Raw genomic sequence first — 21,692 nt, 5'->3', positions numbered from 1 at the left:
GAGAGAATATTAGATCTATAATCATTTTTCTAAAATTCTACACAAAATTGCAAAAAATGGTAGGAGAGTCGCTGTCCATGAATTGTCATCAAAAAAATTTCTGCAATATCGCTAGTTTAAAATCAGAGATGTCTCCCTCTTCTGGAATCGGATTCAACTGATTTGTTTTTTGAATTTCAACATTTTTTTCACAATGAATCCATATTTATTATTTATTTTTGTAAATTTTGCACCAAATTTTTTAGATCTGATTTGAAAACTCGCCGCCCAAAAAATTCCTTCAAAAAAATGAAAAAAGAAAAATTCTTTCCTCTTTGTCGAAAAAAGAGCTATGTGGAAGTCATAGCAGTTGCTTGAATTTTGTTAAATACTACTGCAAAAGTTTGAAATTGAAATATGCATCAAATCCTCATTCCCATGGAATTGTAACCTGAATTTGATACCATTGATCCAGATTTAAACAGGAAGGCAACAAATTACAAATATAACAATAAATATAGAGATGAAACAAAAATAACACTTCATTTCATTAATATCAAATACTAAAATATGCTTAAAAACAGAATGGAAATAAGACTAGCTCAGGTGATGGTAGTTTATCTCTGAGAAGAGATGTGGTGTCTACATGCCTTTGAACTATGTTATAATGAGGCTTGAATTCCTATTTATTATCGAGAAACAATGGAAAATGCTAAACATCCAAAAACCTAACCCTAGGATGGGTAAATTGGTACATCAACTTTCACGAGTCGTAAATTTGGCATACGATCTTCGCTTAACGCACACAATACCTCGTTAGAAAGATCTATTTGAGGAATACAACTTTTGAAAGGGAAACATAGGTTAATGCCTAATGTTGGCCCCAATTTTCTGACAAAAAAAAAAAAAAAAACGTCGTTTAGGTCCCCAAAATGGCTTCGAAAGTTCAGGACCCGAAAAATTACCAAAAATAGTAAATTGTGCTACAATTAAGGAAACTGAAAAAATGAAAGAGACAATGTTGGAGGTCCAAGTGTGATATGCGGGTCACCACTAACATCCACCTGGATCAAATATCCTTCTAGCAGGTTTGACCATTTATCTATAACGTCTGCATCTATATATCCTTCAAATATGGGGATGTCAAAGTTAACTTGTACCTTAAAGGGAGTGGAGCTTCCATAGTGGCAACTAAAATAAGATGCATTGCCTTTGGGTAGCCATTGAAGGATCTGGCCAAAGTTGTCCATCATCGCATTCCTCTGTTGCTCGAGGGATTCTTTAAGCAATATTTTCAAAGGATCTCCTATCTCCTCATCTTTATTTTCTTCCACCATGGGATGTCATCAGGATTTGCGAGGTTGGCTTGCATAGGTTTGACCAATTCGATCCCTAACTCTTTATAACCCGACCTCATTAGGGACATGCAAAGAAAAACAGGGAAAGAGTAGACCCCTCTAATACCACTGATTCGAACTTAAACACGAACACAACAAATCATAGATATAACCATAAATACAGAGATACAACAGAAATAACACTTCATTTCATTAATAAAAAATAATGAAATATGCTTCCAAACATAATGGAAGTAAACTAGCTCGGGTGATGGTAGATTATTTCTAAAAAGAGATGTGGTGGCTACATTCCTCCAAACTGTGTTATAATGAGGCTCAAAGGCTTATTTATTATTGAGAAATAATGGAAAACCATAAAATTCCAAAAACATAACCCTAGGAGATGAAGCGCCAAAATTGTGGGTCTTGTTTGGGTAAATTGGTACATCAACTTCTCAGGGCCATAACTTTGGCATACGATCTTCGTTTGGCTATCATAATACATCATTTCGAAGATCTCAAAGAAAAGGTCAAAACCAATCAAGCAAAGAAATTTGGGACTTTTCTTCGGTCTCTCTATTTTCTCTAAAACCTTCGTTTAGGGCCTCGAAACGGCTCCGAAAGTTCATGTCCTAAAGAATTGACAAAAATAGTAAACTGTGTTATAATTAAGGAAAATAAAAAATTGAAAGAGACAATGTTAGGGGTCCAAGTGGAATAGGCGGGTGGCCACCAAAATCTGCCTAAATCAGACTTGCGAGGGTTGACACACACATCCACATCCAATTTTTCATTACCATCGTCTTCTTGGACATCTCACATTGCTCTCAAGTTTTTCCACCGAGATCATCTTTTTAGGGTCAATGAAGGACACTGTGGGCATGGATTTTTCTGCAAGATGGGCCTCTGAGGGGTGCTAATATTGGAAAAATTCCTCACTCATCCTTAATCCACCTTCCCCCACATTCCTACACCTTCCTTGACCTCATAATTCTCTCATACCCAATCCTGTAGAAAAACAGGGCAGTCCTGCAGCAAAATAGGTTATCTTGTAGCTGTCCTATAACACTTCCCGCTGTCCTATAACACTTCCCAAACTCAACCAAATTTTCCCTAGTATCTTGATTTTTTCATTTTGAAATTTAATAATAACCCCTAGGCTTTGAATCCATGATTAGGGAGACTCAAGGACCACTCTAGACCCATCATTCCTCCACTACAAGCACAAAACAACAAATAGAGTTAGGAAACTGATTTTCATATTTGAATCATAACAAGTATTCTCTTATGTAATGAGTAAAGAGCCTATTGCTAAATCTAAATCCATCCTCCACTTAGTGATATGATGAGAAACTATTCAATGAAAATAGATTAGACTTAGTTTTATGGATTTCCTACTTATGTGTTGTAGACTAAATTTCTTCTTTTAAAGCAATTTGCAAATAGATTATTGATTTACGTTCTGCAAGTTGAATATTTATTTGATTGGTTTGCAAGTAGAGAAACATGGTTCATTTATGCAACTAGTGTAGTATTTTCCCTTCTTATAGTTACAATTAGTCTCTACATCTAACGAATGGTACTTTCATTTCTACAACTAGGATATTGTTCATTTCCTTGCAATTAGGGTATGTTATTGTCTTTTCACAGAAATTCTCGTTGTAGTTAGTTGAAGGAGTGGTCTTTGCATTCCTTGATATGATTCAATGACTGATAGGGACATGTGTATAAATTGACCTACTGTGCATATAACACTGTCACTTCTATGTTTGTACGAATCGTGGGTTGATAATTCAAGTTGAGGGTCTTAGGAGTTGCAACATCCTTGATGCAATACTAGAGCTCATCAATCTACTAGCCTCTCTTTCTCAATAATACTTCTCTCTATTCGCTTTTCTCCTACACATAACTCTCCAGTTATATCTCCTTCCCTCACTCTCAATCCCTAATGTCTTGCACTTCTTCGGTTCCACACAACATATTTTCTATATTCATATGTTTCTCTCACCAATCATTAGCAATGCCTATAGAGATGACATGCTTGACAAGATGTGGCGGGGTCCATGGCCCAATAAGAAATTCTCGACGTTAGGCCCAAGTCTGTGTTTCAACAACTTGCTACAAGGAACACACCTCATTGTTGAAACAACAAGATATATTTGATATTGAATAGGAGTTGGTCGAAAAAAGGAATGAAATTTTAGATTATGAGGTCTTGGTAGAATTTTTTGAATGAGTGCCATATTTAGGAATGCCAAGATTCATCAAAATTAGTATTTTTACAAGATTGATCTGTATTAGAACATCAAAAAATTGTGGGGAAATGTATTATTTGATCATAATAAGACAAGAGAAAAGATCCTCCTTCAGATGGAGCAGCTCCTTGTGTTGTATTAGATTATGGATGAGAGAATGCAATTAATGGAGGTTGCATTGCACCTTGATAGAGCACAAACACAGCTTAGTAACCCCACAGAAGATACTTCAGTTGGTTAATGGCATGAAATCCATGTGGTGAAAGACCATTAGTATTAAGCTCAACAGTTTCTATAGATTTCAATTTTATTGTTCTATGTTTTGATGTCATTTTGGTTCTCATAGCTTTCATAGCTGCATTTTGTAATTATAATAACAATGTGCATGGTCTCTCTCAACTCAAACTATGGTTTTGATGAATTTAAGAATAAACCTTGACTAGTTTCCTCAATCTAGCTTTCATTTCTACATATTAGAACTAGTCAAGATGACTCTTTGTAACATGTATTGTATATATTTATGAGGGTAATATAAGTTTATGAGCTTACAAAAAAAGTTATTGCTAGAATTTTATATTTATTGCCAAAAAAGAGTCTTGTAAGGGTAAGTGTAAATCAATGTTGTAAATAGCTATATAAATAATCATTTAAGATAGATGGAAACCCCAAACTTAGTTGTAGTCCAAGCTTTTCTTATAGGTGAATGCATTGTAGTGAAACTCTCAAATTACCAACATTGAGTAGCTAGATGGGTTATAAGTAATAAGTCACTATTATCCACATTGAGTCTTCTATATAGATGAATTTTTCCCCTCACTATAAATTAAGACATTTATGAATATTTATTTGAATAAGTATGCAATTATAATCTCTTCTTATATTTCAATTTCTTTGGTATCCACTATCTTCATGAATATAAGAATTGAATTTCCACAATAATCAACCAAGTCATGACAAAAAAAGTTAATTTAAATTCATAACACAAACTATATCCCATTTTCATGAATAAGATATGGGTATCTTGCAATTAATTACAATAATGTTAGTTCTTCCATGTATATTTTGAATTTCTTTGGTTATTTTCATGACCACCATGATTTCCTTAAAAGGATGAAAAAGTAAGAAAAGATGGGCATACTTTATGAGTTGATCCACTATCACTGTGCTAGTATTATTCCCTTCATATTTTAGTAAACCTATCGTAATATCCAATTAGTACACGTACTTCAATGTCATTTAGCGTAGGTGCCATTCATCAAATGTGAGGAAGACTCAAAAGAAATGTCTTCCCATATTCATGCATTTCATTTCTAGTAAATCTATTAGTAGCATACACTAGCATGTCTAACCCAATGGAATTTGAATGAAGCACCTATCATGGTGGAACTAGCCAAATGAAAAGGAACAACTACAACAATTGATTGAGTTAAACCCTCTTTCTCTTTATATATATGTGTCAGAAAGAAAATATAGATTTGTTTTAGAATAGGCCTTTTAACCATAGCAAATTTTGTTCATCGTTTCTTTTTTATTTGCTTCATTACTCAATAAATCTAAGTGAAAATAAATTTATGTTAGTAAATAAATATAGTAATCTAAATCTATCTTAACCTTAAATCTATAACATATATAGAAATATCAAATGTTCTAAATATGAACACATTTTATAGTGAACAAATTGAAAAAAAGAATAATATATATATATATATATATATATATATATATATATATATATATATATATATATATATAATTATAATATTTGAGAAATAATTAAAAAATTAGTATAATTTTAAAGATGAAACTCTATTATAATAAATATGACAAAACCAAATTCTAAACTAAACACATATATCAAAGTTTTTTAACATATTATAATTTAAACTCATTTATGTTACACAATTATATTTTCACTTTGCTCAAAACTCCTTGCACATTCTCCTTAACTTAGTCAAAGCATTTCGTACATTCTTTTTGCTAACTTGTTTTCATGTATGTTGATAGTAATCATTGAGCCGGGATGCTCATTCATCTGTGCCGCTTTAAAATAAAAATAAAAAATAAAAATTACGTTCTAGATAGAAAAATAATATCCGCTATAATTAAAAAAATGAATATGTTGTAAACAAATTAAAAGTAAAAAATGTGTGACTTATATATTTAAATCTTATACTTTTCAAAGATATTTCAAGAGATTTAAATAATATATTTGATGATATATGTTAACTAATTTATGTGGATATAAACTCCATATATATCTATATATAGAAAAGGAATAAGTTTTTATTGTTAACATTTTTATTTGGTCCTATATATTCTGTTTAGCAATCAAAAATACAATTTAACCAATGAAAAATAACACATTATATTTTTCACTTTAAAAAAAATTGCACTTAAAAAAATTATACCCCTCCCACCTCATATTATGGTAGATCCGTACTTAAAATAGATCTATACCAATACTTAACTATACCTGTTAAACTTAAAATGCACATAATAATTATCATTAATAATACCAATACATTCTTTATAATAAAAAGTAATTAGTTTTATATTCAATAATTGAAAAACTAAACTCTCTAATTACTAAATGGAAGTGTACTTTTATCCCATCTTATGTTGTGATTCAGACTTCAATTACTAAAGATCCTTTTGATGATTATTTTGCTGCATTACCAAAGATCCTTTTGATAATTATTTTCTTCCGTGAATGCTAGGAGCGAAGTAGTCATAGGGCTTCAAATGATAAGATCTATCTCATAATTTACTTCATTCTGTTGTGCTCATAACAAGGAAAAGGGAATACTGACCTGAGATACTCATTATTAGAAGTGCTCAATAGTTTAGAACACTTTGCACATAAATGTAACAATGCAATTTTATAAAAATATAAAAGATCCAGATCAATGAACTTAACACAAATAGTCATTGAGCATTCCTCCTAACCAAGCTTTATTTTCCAGCAATGAATTTAACTTCAAAACAAACAGGCCTGTGGACTTGGGTTAAGCAAGCTATGTATTCCAGCAGTGAAATTCACTTGAAAACAAACAGGCCTATGGACTTGGTAATGCAATAAGGATATTAATTATATAAATTATATAAATTTTGTGATTGTTATTTAAAATGTTTTTGTGATTGTTATTTAAAATGTTTTTTTTTAATTTAATATAAAATGTTAACGTGTATGATTTTTTTTATATATATAAAAATAATAATTTTATATGAAATAATATAAAAATAAAACTCAAATAAAATTGATATGTATTTAATTTTTGTTTCAATGTTTAATGAATTAAAGACAATAAAATTATATTTTAAAAACAATTTTCTTTCAATTAATGTAAACACCAAAAATCTTGCTAGCTTGTAGAGTCTCAAATTAATGGCAATGTTAGATATCTCAATCACATAAGACTCAACTCAACAAAAAATTTTGCAAATAATAATCATAGTAAATAGTCATTCTTCAAGTGATTATAGATTTTTATAAATTCTTGTGTGGTACAGAGATTACCCATTCAAACAACTCCTCCCATAAAGTCTAATGTGAAGGATCTACATTCACTATAAATCTGATACCTCAACACCTTTAATAATAACTATCTTCCAATATAAATAAAAACTTTGAATTCAGTACCTTACAAAACATCAATATACCCCTATTTCATCTTAACACTCAAACAAAAATATCAATAATCTTCCAATACTCTAATCACTTTGCTAATAAATAAGTAAAAGAATCCCATTTCGTGAAAGCAAAACTAAAATATATAACACATAATGCACCAACCATTCTGAACGCATTATTCATAAGATAATTAGAAGTCAAACAAAAACAAATGTAGTGAGAAATTAAAATTAAGATAAATTTATTATGTCATAGAAAAATATTAAACTTAAGTTGAGATCTTTTGAATGTTCATCTATAATGGATCGTGCTCATCAATCATGGAGGTTTAAAAGTTATATATCTACGTTTATGTTATATTTTAAATTTGTTTTTCATTAGATAACATTGATATATAACTAAATGGTTTCTGGAATTTAATTTTTTAATACTGATGGTTTTTAGAATGTCGGTGTGGGTGAGGCATCCCAACCTCTCGCTGCCTTTTTGCCACCACTAGGTGCTGATTGATAGAGAGAATACATTGTGAATCTTTTAAAGAGTGGATGATCATGAACAAATACAACATGCTTTTTTCACTTTCTCTCAAATTTATATAGAAATCGAATGAGCAAAGACCTTCTAGATATTATTTTATTAAAAAAAAGATATTTTCAATGTATGTAAATTTTAGACTATCAAAATATGACATTTAGATGTCATACTTGCTTCTAGACACACCACTTACAAGATTTATGCCCGCACAACAATAACAAAGAAGAAAGAATGACAACAACTAGTTGAGATACAATTGGAGGATGAAATTGAGGAAGAATCCTTTTTTGAAGAGACCAAAGAACTTCAGAATATGCATGATTCTGAAAGCCCAAGCCATTTTGGATAAAACAAGGATGGACCGCAGGAAGATATATCTAGTTCAGTGACAACGTTGGCTGATGGAATGACGAGAACTAAAAGAGCACATGAATATGGAAATTCTGACTTAGATAAAGATCAATTCGTTCCGGAGACAATTTAAGATTTGGCTGTCATGGAATGATGAGAACTAAAAGAGCACATGAACATGGAAATTCTGACTTAGATAAAGATCAATGTGTTCTGGAGACGATTTAGGATTTGGGTGTCATTTTGAGAGATTATTCTAGTGATACCTGGCATAAAGTGCATGAGAAGAAAGGGAAAAAGGGAATCTTCATGATTTTTATAATTCATGATTCTCTTTATTTTTATGTTATATTTAGCTCATAGTATATTGTCAAGTTTAAGTTTATGTAGTTTGGCAAAGGTCTTTTCCAGAGTGCTTAATGCACATAAAAAATTGTAATTTTCATATTTTAATGAAAATTATGATTTTTCCCGCCAAAAAAAGCAATGTCAAGAAAAAATTGTTTAAGTGTCTAAATTATAAGTTTTCATATGCAAGAAAATTCGAGAAATTCATAGGCACTATTAACTGCAAATGGGTACTTACTCATACCATCTTCATTTTAATTAGTTATAATTGGTTGGAAATATTTTTTTGTAATTTTATATGAAAAATGTTCCCTGTGCATATGAATTTTTTATATTGAAATTTAAATTTTATAGGGAAAAAGTTAATAGTGAAAATCCATTGTATGGAAATTCTCAATGTATATAAGTTTCTAATATTAAAATTTAAATTTATAAAAGAAAATGAAAATAATTTGTATAGAAATTTTGTGTATATAAGTTTTTAATAATAAAATTAAATTTAAATTTTATGAAAAAAAAATATAAACTTTTACAATGTTCAAATTAGTTCAAATTTAATCAATAAACTTTCATGCATCTAACACTAAAACTGACCTACACTAAATTAAACTCAACTTTAACAATAAAGCACCCCACACTAAATTAAACTCAACTTTAAAAAAACTGAGCCAACACTGAACTAAAGTCAACTTCAGCTTTCATTTAATAAGAATAAAAAAAAAACATAAAATCAAAGAAAACTTCAAAATTAAAGTGAAAATTAACACAATCATATTTATTATGATTTTAAATATGATTTCAGTGAAATTTAATAATTCAATCCTCACATATTGTGAAGAACTAATTTTGGTTATTTTTTTTATAAAATAAAAAAAGATATTTTTTGTTAGCTAAATGGTATGCTTAATTTGTAATTTGAATAATAATAATAAAATGACATTTAATTTAAGCTATACTAACCCTTAATATGACTAGATCAATAACTTTTATACTATAAAATACCTTAATAAAACAAGCCGAACACAAAAACAAAATTATTTTTTAATAAAATTTCATAACTCAAATATTAATATTTTATTTCCATCCCCTAAATATCCCATAAAGTCATGCTCGCTCCAATTTGATTGCAAAATCTAGATTATCAATATTTGAACTCAGTAACAAATACAAATACATCTAGATACTTTATTCAATATCCAAAATTAAACTTATCTTAAGAACGTTGATTCTATTTTTCATTTACCAGATTGGTTATGTTATATTGTTTGAAACCAAGAATCAAACCAAGCCCTGAGAAATTATTATACTATTTATTTATGATAGGACAAAAAAAAATTAATCGCATTATCAAAGCAAGCTGACGTGGTAGTTTGTTCTTACCCCAGGTTTTCTTTCACCAAAAGTAAAATTTTCTTGAATCGTGCAACAATATTAGTATTTTTTTTAAATACTGAGAACTAATCTGGACGTTTTCTTTCACCAAAAGTAAGATTTTCTTGAATCGTGCAACAATAGTATTATTTTTCAATATTGAGAACTAATCTGGACGTTTTCTTTCTATGAGGACTCCTAGCTCTGTACGAAATCATAATAATTTGATTGCGTGCGTGTTTTACAGAATTAAATTGCTGCCCAGTTTAAAAAAACCGTTGATGGCCCCTTAAGTAAAATCAGGCACCCAAAACAGGGGAGGAAGGGCCTCCATTTCTCAGGATTTGCTTCTCTGACAGACTCGAACTTGCGATGTGGTGCTGCAATTTACTGCGCTTGCGATGAGCGGAGGCCACAGTTAATTACAGTGGCTCTGCACAAAGGGCATGAAGAATTATTGACAGTACATGGAAGAAGCCACCGATCAATGCATGAAATGTGAAAATAGTGTCTGCAGTTGGGAAGAATGCGGACTCTATCCTCCTCCCCGATACACCCCAAACAGATTGCACATGGCGATGCAGATGAATCACTCCTATTTATATCATCACCACATCTTCTTAGAAGCCCGTACTTTCCCTTGGGCAACGCTGCAATCATCATGGAGCGGCGGGACAATATAGCTAAGCGCTCTAGCTTGCTTTTCACAAAACCTAAACAACGGAAAAAGGCCTGAACCATTAGACCTGGAAGCAGCGGTTCTTCATGGGCCCGTAACCGTGCTTCAGCCAGTGCCAGAACCAGATGCAGCGCCATGTAAATTGCTGAGGATTTGTTCACCAAGAAATAGCTCTGGATTATTATGACAATTCCTACCCTTGTGATAGCAGCGAATTCCACCAGAACACGTAGGGAACTCTAGCGGACAGACAATTTGAGTTCGATATTTTCTATTATCGAACCCTTCTCCCTCTTTTATTACATCACAGAGAATTATGGATGATTGCAAATAACTCACATAACAGAGAATTATGGATGATTGCAGATAACTCATATGGATGAGTGCAGATAACTCATATACGATTCAAGAAGTAGTTAATACCGTGGGTGGAATTATTGCAAATAGATTTTAAATACCAAAACTTAATTCTGTGGGTGGGATTATTGCTAATAGATTTTAAACACCAAAATTTCACAAGCTGAAATAAGTTGGGATTTGCAAATAAGTAGGTGATGGGATTTACAAGTAAATTCCAAACACCAAAATTTCAGAAACCAAACTTAAACTTAATGATAAAACTGGTTTTCTTATTCTTTATATCCTTGTGCACTACTTACTAATAACTCATATCCTCTCTCACTACAATCTTAAATATGTTTTTTCAGATTTTCACAATCAAATCACATCACTTAGCAAACTACTTATAAATAAAAGAAATTGTATGGATTTCATGTAATAGGTAGGTGTAGGCTATCTTTAGATTGTGGGGCATGACTCATGAGCTGTCCTGATCATATTCTAAGAGTTTTACCAAGTAACGCTGGCTGAAGTTTCTGTCACGTCACGTTTTAAAGATGCATTGAACTCTGATAGTTTATTACACATGCCACGTATTAAACAAATCGTTATAACTATAAATCTTTATCTTGGTAGGAGTCTAATTTTATACAAAGTTCTGGTACACGATAGAAGTTTTTCAGACTTTCTTTTTCCTAATAAGTGAATTTCTCATAAAATAATATAAAGGATTTCAAGAAAATTATATATAATATATGGATTTCCTAGACTTTTATATATATACATAGAACAAACCTACTTTTTCTCAAAATATATATTTAAATCTTTTTTAAATTATCAAATTTTAATAATGATAAGTTTTTTCAAATTATTTTAAATAATTTATACAATATATTAAATTAGTTATTACTATAAAGCTTGATCTTGGTAGCAGTCTAATCTTATACAAAGTCATAATACAAGAAAAAACTCAAATACCTTTTTCCTTGATAATGAATTTATATATATATATATATATATATATATATATATCAAACTTAGGGTAATTTAAATATTTTTTAATTTTCAAATAAATTATATAATTTATTGAATTAGTTTTAAAAATAAGCTAATTCAAAATTCTCATGCATATAATATGAGTAAATTATTTATTTTAAATCTAAAATATAAAATTAAAATTAATAAATTATTTATTTTAAATTTAAAATTTAAAATTAAAATTATTTTAATTTGGGTATGAACTAGTTTTAAAAAACAAGTTAATTGAAAATTCACTTAGAACAAGAATAAAGTCATATTCTTATTCTTGTCCATAATGATAATAAATTGGTTTATATTATAAATATTATTGTTGTTAATTTAATAATTATATTAGGTTTAGTTTTTTAAATATTTTACTAAATAAAATTCATTACAAATAATTTATAATATATATTTTTTATTAATAAAAGCGAAAGTAAAAGTGAATGTGAATTGCCACATAGTTATAAATAATATATCATAAAAGTTTTTGGATTTGAAAGGTTTGAAGATTACAATATGTATTTATTTTATTAATAATCTGTTGATGATTTTTAGTTTCTTATATAAAATTTTATTAGTTTTATTTATAATAACTAATTGTAATATTTATGGATAATATTGTATGCAAATGTAAGATTTAGTAATTTTTTACACAATTTACGTATAGGTAACTATCAAATTACTATTCTAGATTCTTCATTAATCATTAAATAGAATATTCTTTATTACATAAAGTAATTTTAGTGAGGGAATAGTGAGTATTATAATCATTAATCTCACATGAAAATGTATGGATTTAGAAGTTTTTTACACAATTTAGCTATAGGTAACTATCCAAATTACTATTCCAGATTCTTATTAGCCATTACATACAATCTTCATCATTACATAGAGTAACTTTAGTAAGACAATAGTGAGTTACATAACCATCAACAATCGTTGTTGTAGCGTATTAAAATAAACATTCTTCTTGAATCATTTTCATGATTCCTTTAACTAGATTAGTTATTCACATATTCGATATTATAAATGTCACATCATGCAAGGAATTAACACCACCAAACTAACACAACAAACAATCACATCATTGAACACCGATATACCCTAGAAACCCTGTAGGATGAAAACTAACAAACATTTAATTATATGATTAAATGGTTGTGAGGGTGTTCACCCCTCACTTAATGGCTTATAAGTGAGTCCATCCCTTAACCATTGTCATAAATATTACAAGGAAATGTTATTTAAATATAACATATTGAGCTAAAAATTATTACAATCACCATCAAATCATTTACCTACAAATCTTCATTTTTTATATCATTGTGGCATCATCTTTCCATTAATGGAAAATATTGTACCTTGCACTCATATGCATGGACCATCAGTTCTGTAACTACCACAATGTTAAACATATTCTATGCCTTACAAAAGTCAACATCCTTTCCTACCATTACTTTCCTCAACAAACCTTGATATCATGATTACATAAAGTATTAATCTACCAATAATCAATCTTTAATAGTGATTCTTCAATATTTATTTATGTGCATACATGAAATGTAAATAAAATATCGCAACATGCATATTCTAACAACATTGCTCATGCATTAATTATAAGCAAATAATTATCAAGCATGTAAAAATAATTACCACATTACTATGATCCTTCTCACACATGCATGTGTTCTTTTCCAAGGGAAAACAACTATAGCCATCCATTTTCATTTAAATGATAATAACATCTTCGCTTTGATTTTTGTGCATGTAATTAGATAAAACTTATTCAAATAAAGTTAGCCCCTCAACTTTTCTTTGTGCATGTTGCCAAGTAATTTTCCATTACAATTGTTATTATTATTATAACACATACTAAGGAATGCTCCCTTCTAAGGGAAAGCTAACATAATAGATATCATTATGTTGCATGAAAATGCAAGCCCCTTTTCCAAAAGAATATTTCTCAAGATACAAATATTTGCAAAGTCTATTGTACACGCAAACAAATGTTTTTTTCTAGAAGAAAACTAATGTGTTAGTCATTATTTATTGCATACAGATATATGTGTTTCTTCAAAGAAAAGCTAATGCATTTATTACATGCAATTACTTGTTTCTCTTCCAAGTTCTAACATATTATTCTTCCTTCCACACATATTTATTTTCAAAGAATCCAACATCAAGCTGTAATTTTTATGGATGCAAAGTTCACATATCCTCTAAATAGATCAAACACAATATTTCTATTTTTTTTGCAAGCAAATAACATATTTCTTTTCAATAAATATCAAAGTACGGAGTCGTTGCCATGTTTAGTAAAAGGAATGCCCGACATGTAATCCATGGAGATGGATTCCCAATGTCGGCTAGGAGTAGGCAGAGGAGTATATAGGCCTTGCTTCTAGATGGTTGTTTGGAAATGGCATAGGTAGTGCAAGATTTAATGTACCTCCCAACATGCAGACGAAGGTTCGGCCAATAAAAATACTTCTACAGTACTACCATTTTTTTTTCTACTCTGAAATGTACAACAACCCAACTATAGTGCACATCCCAAATCATCTTGGCACACTCGTTTGAAGTAATACATATGTGTCCCAAATGGCATAAGAGTGCATCCTGGAGGTGAAAATTTTGAAATTTCTTACCTTCGAGGAGTGTCTGGTATTTTCTTCCAAATTTTGGATCACTCTCATAAAGATGTAGCCACCCCAAAGTCTCATGCCCATAAGACTCGAGCATAGTGATTAGTGCCATGACTGTCGGTCAGTTGAGGCAGTCCTCAACATTATTGGTGCTTCCATTATTGTACTTAATGTTCAAATGGAATTGTTGCATGTATGTAGACAGTTCCTGATGGCGATTGTTCTGCAACTTCCCTTGTGTTTGTCTGAACTATAGGGTTCGGTGTTCTGTGTGGAGGATTGTTTCCCACCCCATAATGTAATTCTTCCATTGATGGCAGGCCTTCACAATGGGATACATTTTTTTTGTCATAGGTGGGATACTTTCAGACTGTGTCTATAAGGGTCTCACTGTGGTAAGCCACTAGATGCCCATGTTGATTAAGAACTACACCAATAACATAGTCAGAGGCATCTGTCTCAATCTCAAATGGTTGTGGCAGGTCTAGTAATGTGAGCACTAGTGTAGAGTAGTGGCGTTGCTTCAACTTGACAAACTCCTTTTATTGAGTTTCACACCAAAAGAACTTCGCTATCAATTCTCCCCTGGTGACTTGACTTAAAGGAAAAATGATATGAGAGAACTCCAACGCGAACCTATAGTAAAAATTAGAAATGCCCAAAAAGCTACGGAACTCTGTTAGTGTGGTTGGGGCTGACCAATCCTGAACAACTTGTATCTTGGTTGGGTCCACATGCGCACCCTGTTCATCAATGACGTACCCTAGATATTGAAATTGGGTCATGCGAAAAGTGCATTTCTCTAGATTGGCACACAACTTCTGTTGTCACAAGATTTGGAGGACCTGTCGAATATGATGGAGGTGCTCTTCCCAACTCTGGATGAAAATCAAGATGTCATCTAAATACACCACCAAAATGCATTGGTGAAGGATCGAAAGATGTCATTCGTCAATCTCATGAAGGTTGTGGGGGAATTCATCAACTTGAATGTCATGACCAACCATTTTAAAAGGCCCTCCTTGGATTTGAAATCAATCTTCCACACATCGGAGGGTTCGATAGGAACTTGATGATAACCAGACTTTAAGTCAATATTGTTGAAATATTTGACCCCCTTGAGCTGGTCTAGAAGGTCATCAATCCATGGGATAGTGATATTTTTTAGCGCCCGATAGTCAATACAGAGTCTTTAGATCTCGTCCCTCTTCTGTACCAATAAAATCAAGCTCGCATAGGGTGATGAGCTTGGACTGATGTGCACTTTTTGGAACAGCTCTTGAATTTGCCTCTTGATCCCATCGTTCTCCATAATAGAGCATCGATAGATAGGTCCACTGGGCAGTGGCACGATCAAGTCATATCGATGGAGTACTTGACCTAACAATACAAAGGTATCCCTCTCGATGAGGTGAAAACGCCCCTGTACTCCTCCATGACTATATCCATTTTCTGTTGTTATGCGGAGGAGCCCTATTTGGAAGTCGTGGCCACAATATTCTTCTTTCCATGATGGTGAATCGTAAGGAAGACAAATTTCTTGGTTTGTTAAATGATCTTACGACATTTCTTTGTAGAGATGAAAGATATGGTGGTAGGCGGGGCTACCTCCGGTATATTGTACAACTTATTGCCCAAATTAATAATCACATAAAAAAGTCTAGACTCATATACAACATGTCACTTCCACAGGTATGGTTTTCCTAATAATACATCAAAAACTTCAATAGGAGAAACATCACACAATACTACAACCGTGAAGGGCTTGATGCTGTAGGGAAGGTGACACTACTGGCTAACGCAGTGATCTCATCCTTAGGGAAACCACCCAATGGTGTATGGTTGTCAATGTGTTGTATTCAGTAGACCCAACCACTTCATAAACTTTGCTACAAAGAGGTTCTTTTGGCTCTCGTTGTCGACAATGAACTACAGCGGAGAACCCTTCACCCACATCTATGATTGGAAGAGGCATTCCCCCTCCTCTAGATCTTCACGCTCATTCTTCTGGATCGTAGTGGTGGCCATGATGGCACTGGGATCTGCATCAATAATTTGCTTCCCCTCTTCATTCCCCTAGTCGGGTTCTGACTTAGAGTAAGAACATGTGTCTGATTCAGAAGTCTTTAGCTCAGCGAACAGTGACTACCTCTCCCGACACTCACTTGTGTTGTGAGTTGAGATCTTATGGAAGCCACACCATTTTCCTATGTCCTTCTTTATCTTCAGGGTGTTTTTCTCTTCTTGTGGCTTTGATGAGTTGTCCTGGGTCACCCCGCCTTAGCTTTGTCCTTTGCTCTGTGGTTTGGGGGTGCCTTTCCCTTGCTTCGGATTCGCAGATCCAAAGTCTCGCTTATTCTATTTAAACTTCTACTCAATATTGACAGTGTATCAGTACATTATGCCAAGTGACGAGATGTCAAGAAACTCCATCTCGTCCTAGATGTATCTTTGTAGACATTCATGGTACTTGAGTACCAAATCACTCAGAATCATTTATACTCAACTTCATGCGAAGCGTATGAAAAACATTGGTAAAATCTAACACGTCTTGGTCCCTTCCCTCCCGCAGCGTGGTCCACTTTATGTATTTATCCTCATAGCTCCTGATAGGGTAGTACTGCTCCTCCATGGCATCCCAAAATGAATTCCAATTGGGTGTGACTGTAAACTGTCTTCTAGCAGATTTAAACATTTATCTACAATGTCCGTATCTAGCTGAACTTCAAATATGGGGATGTCAAAGTTAACTTGTACCTTAAAGGGTGTGGCGCTTCTAGAGTGCCTACTAGAAGGAGATGTGTCACCTCTGGGTAGCCATTGAAAGATCTGGGCAAAGTTGTCCATCATTGCATTCCTCTTTCACTCGAGGGCTTCTTTGAGCAATATTTTGAAAGGATCTCTTATCTCCTCGTCTTTCTTCTCTTCCACCATGGGAGGTTTTCAGGATTTGTGAGGGTTGTCTTGAAATGGTTTGACCAGTTCGAGCCCTAACTATTTATAACCCAACCTCATTGGGGACATGCAAATAAAAATAGAGAAATAGAAAACCCCTTTGATACCGCTGATTTGAACTTACACAGGAATGCAAAAAATCATAGGTATAACCATAAATACAGATTTGCAGTAGAAATAACACTTCATTTCATTAATAACAAATACTGAAATATGATTACAAACAAAATGGAAGTAAACTAGCTCAGGCGATTGTAGCTTATCTTTGAGAAGAGATGTGCTGGCTACATGCCTCCGAACTGTGTTACAATGAGTCTCAAAGGCCTATTTATTATTGATAAATAATGGAAAACCATAAACATCCAAAAACCAAACCCTAGGAGTTGGAGCACCAAAATTGTGGCCCTAATTTGCGTAAATTGGTACATCAACCTCCTAGGGTCATAACTTTGGCATATGATCTTTGTTTGGCTAGCATAATACATCATTTTGAAGATCTCGAAGAGGAGGCCAAAACCAAACAACGAGACTACTTGAAGATATTTTTAGTCTCTATGTTTTATCTAAAAACTTTATTTACGGCCTCGAAATAGCTCCAGAAGTTCACGACTTGAAGAATTGCCAAAAATAGTAAATTGTGCTATAATTAAGGAAACTGAAAAATTGAAAGAGGTACTGTTGGGGGTCCAAATGGAATAGGAAGGTGGCCAGCAATGTACACCTGAATCATAGTTTTAGGGGTTGGCACACTCATCCACATCCACTTTGTCATTACAATCCTCTTCCTGGACATCTCACATTGCTCTCAAGTTTTTCCACCAAGATCATCTTTTTAGGGTCAATCAAGGACACTGTGGGCATGGATTTTTTTGCAAGATGGGCCTCTGAGGGGTGCTAATCTTGGAAAACTGCCTCACTCATCCTTCATCCACCCTCATCCACCTTCGTCCACCTTCCTACACCTTTATAACACCGTCCTTGACCTCGTAAAGCTCTCATACCCAATCCTATAGAAAAGCATGGCAATCCTGTAGAAAAATGGGGTATCATGTAAAATCCTATAGCAGTCCTATAACTCTTCGTAAACTCCGACAAATTTTTCCTAGGATTTTGATTTTTTCATTTTGAAATTGAATAATGACCCCGAGACTTTGAACCCATGATTGAGGAGACTCAAGGACCACTCTAAACCCATCATTCCTCCACTGCAAGCACAAAACAATAATTAGAGTTAGGAAGTACATTTTCATATTTGAATCATAATGATTATTATCTTATGCAATGAGTAAAGACCCTATTGCTAAATCTAAATCCATCCTCCACTGAGTGATATGAAGGGATACTCTTGAATGCAAATAGATTAGACTTAGTTTTTTGGATTTCCTACTTATGTGTTGTAGACTAAATTTCTTTTTTTAAAGAAATTTGCAAATAGATTATTGATTTACATTTTGCAAGCAGAATATTGATTTGATTGGTTTGCAAGTAGAGCAACATGGTTCATTTCTTCAACTAGTGTAGTATTTTCCCTTCCTGCATTTATTGTTAGTCTCTACATCTAATGAATGGTACTTTCATTTCTACAAGTAGGATATTGTTCATTTCCTTGCAATTAGGGTATGCTTTTGTCTTTTAACAAAAATTATGTTTGTAGTTAGTTGAAGGAGTGGTCTTTTCATCTCTTTACATGATCCAATGACTGAGAGTAACATGAGTAGAAATTGACCTATTGTGCATATATCACTGTCATCTCTAAGTTACTAAGAACCTCGGGTTGATAATTCAAGTTGAGGGTCTAAAGAGTTGCAACATCCTTGATGCAATACTAGGGCTGATTAGTCTAATAGCCTCTCTTTCTCCATAATCTTTGTCTGCATTCCCTTATCTCTTATGCATAACTCTCCAGGTATCTCTACATCCCTAGCTCTCAATCCCTAATGTCTCCCACTTCTTTGGTTCCACACAACATCTTTGCTAGATTCATATGTTTCTCTCACCAATTGTCAGTAATGCCTAGAGAGATGACATGATCAAGAAGTTGTGGCGAGGTCCATGGCCCAATAAGAAATTCTCGACATCAAGCCCAAGTCTGAGCTTCACCAACTTACTACAAGGAACACACCTTATTTGATATTGAATAAGAGTTGGTCGACAAAAGGAATGAAGTTTTAGATTATGAGGTCTTGGAAAAATTTGATAAATGAGTGTCATATTTAGGAATGCCAAGATTCATCAAAACTAGTATTTTCACAATATTGATATGTATGAGAGCATAAAGAATTTGTTAGGACATGTATGCTTTGATCATAATGGTAGCAGAGAAAAGATCCTCCTTTAGATGGAGGAGCTCCATGTGCTGTATCAAATTATGGATGAGAGAATGCAATAAATGGAGGTTGCATTGCACCTTGATAGAGCACAAACACACCCTAGTAACCCCACAAAAGCTACTTCAGTTGGTTAATGGCATGGCATCCATGTGGCGAAAGACCATTAGTATTAAGCTCAATAGTTTCTATAGATTATAATTTTAGTGTTCTATGTATTGATGTCATTTTGGTTCTCACATCTTTCATAGCCACATTTTGTAATTATAATAAGAATGCGCATGGTTACTCCCAACTCAAACTATGGTTTTGATGAATTTAAGTATAAATCTTTACTAGTTTCCTCAATCTAGCTTTGATTTCTACATATTAGAGCTTGTCAAGACGACTCTTTGTAGCATGTATTATATATATTTATGAGGGTAATATAAATTTATGCGCTTACAAAAAAATTATTGTTAGAATTTTATATTTACTTCCATAAAAGAATCTTGTTAGGGTAAGTATAAATCAATGTTGTATATAACTATATAAATAATCGTTTAAGATGGATGGAAACCCAAAACTTAGTTGTAGTCCAAGCTTTGCTTATAAGTGAATGCATTGAAGTGAAATTCTCAAATTACCAACATTGAGTAGCTAGATGGTTATAAGTAATAAGTGACTATTATCCACATTGAGCCTCCTATATAAATGATTTTTTCCCCTCACCATAAATTAAGACATTTATGAATATTTAATGGAATGAGTATACAATTATAATCTCTTCTTATATATTTGGTATCCACTATCATCATGAATATAAGGATTGAATTGCCAGAGAAATCAACTAAGTGATGACACAGAAAGTTAATTTAAATTTAGAACACAAACTATATCCTATTTTCATGAATAGGATATGGGTATGTTGCAATTAATTACAATAATGTTAGCTTTTCCATGTATCTTTAGAATTTCATTTTGTTAATTTCATGAACACCATGATTTCCTTAAAAAGTATGAAAAAGCAAGAAAACCTGAGCATACTTTATAAGTTGATCCACTATCACCATGCCAATATTATTTCGTTCATAGTTGGTTAAACATATCATAATATTCAATTAGTATATGTACTTCAATGTCGTATAGCATAAGTGCCATTCATCAAATGTGTGGAAGACTCAAAAGAAATGCCTTGCCATATTCATGCACGCCATTTCTAGTAAATCTATTACTAGCATACACTAGTGTGTCCAACCCAAGGGAATTTGAATGAAGCGCCTATCATCGTGGAACGAGCCGAATGCAAAGGAACATCTATAACAATTAGATGAGTTAAACCCTCTTTATCTAGGGAATTTGAATGAAGCGCCTATGATCGTGGAACGAGCCGAATGCAAAGGAACATCTATAACAATTGATTGAGTTAAACCCTCTTTATCTCTCTATATATGTATCATAAAACAAATATAAATTCACTTTAAAATGGGCCTTTTAACCATAAAGAATTATGTTCATCATTTCTTTCTTATTTGATTCATTATTTAATAAATTTAAGTGAAAATAAATTTATGTTAATAAATGAATATAGTAATATAAATCTATTTTAATTTTAAATCTATAACATATATAGAAATATCCAATATTATAAATATAAATCTTTTTTATAATGAACAAATTGAAAAAAAATATTTACATTTCTAAATATATATTTTTTTAAATACTTACTATTTAAGAAATAAATAAAATATTAGTAAAATTTTAAAGATGAAATTCTATTATAATTAATATGACAAAACCAAATTCTAAACTAAACACATATATCAAAGTTTTTTAACATATTATAATTTAAACTCATTTATGTTATACATTTATATTTTTTCTTTGCTCAAAACCCTTTGCACATTCTCCTTAACTTGCTGAATGCATTCGTACATTC

Source organism: Pinus tabuliformis, chromosome 8, assembly GCF_031772625.1.
Source record: "Pinus tabuliformis cultivar Carrire ecotype Pingquan chromosome 8, CPIR1, whole genome shotgun sequence".
In the NCBI taxonomy this organism is placed as follows: domain Eukaryota; kingdom Viridiplantae; phylum Streptophyta; class Pinopsida; order Pinales; family Pinaceae; genus Pinus; species Pinus tabuliformis.
The sequence above is the reverse complement of the archived record's forward strand: the minus strand, read 5'-3'. Positions refer to the sequence as shown.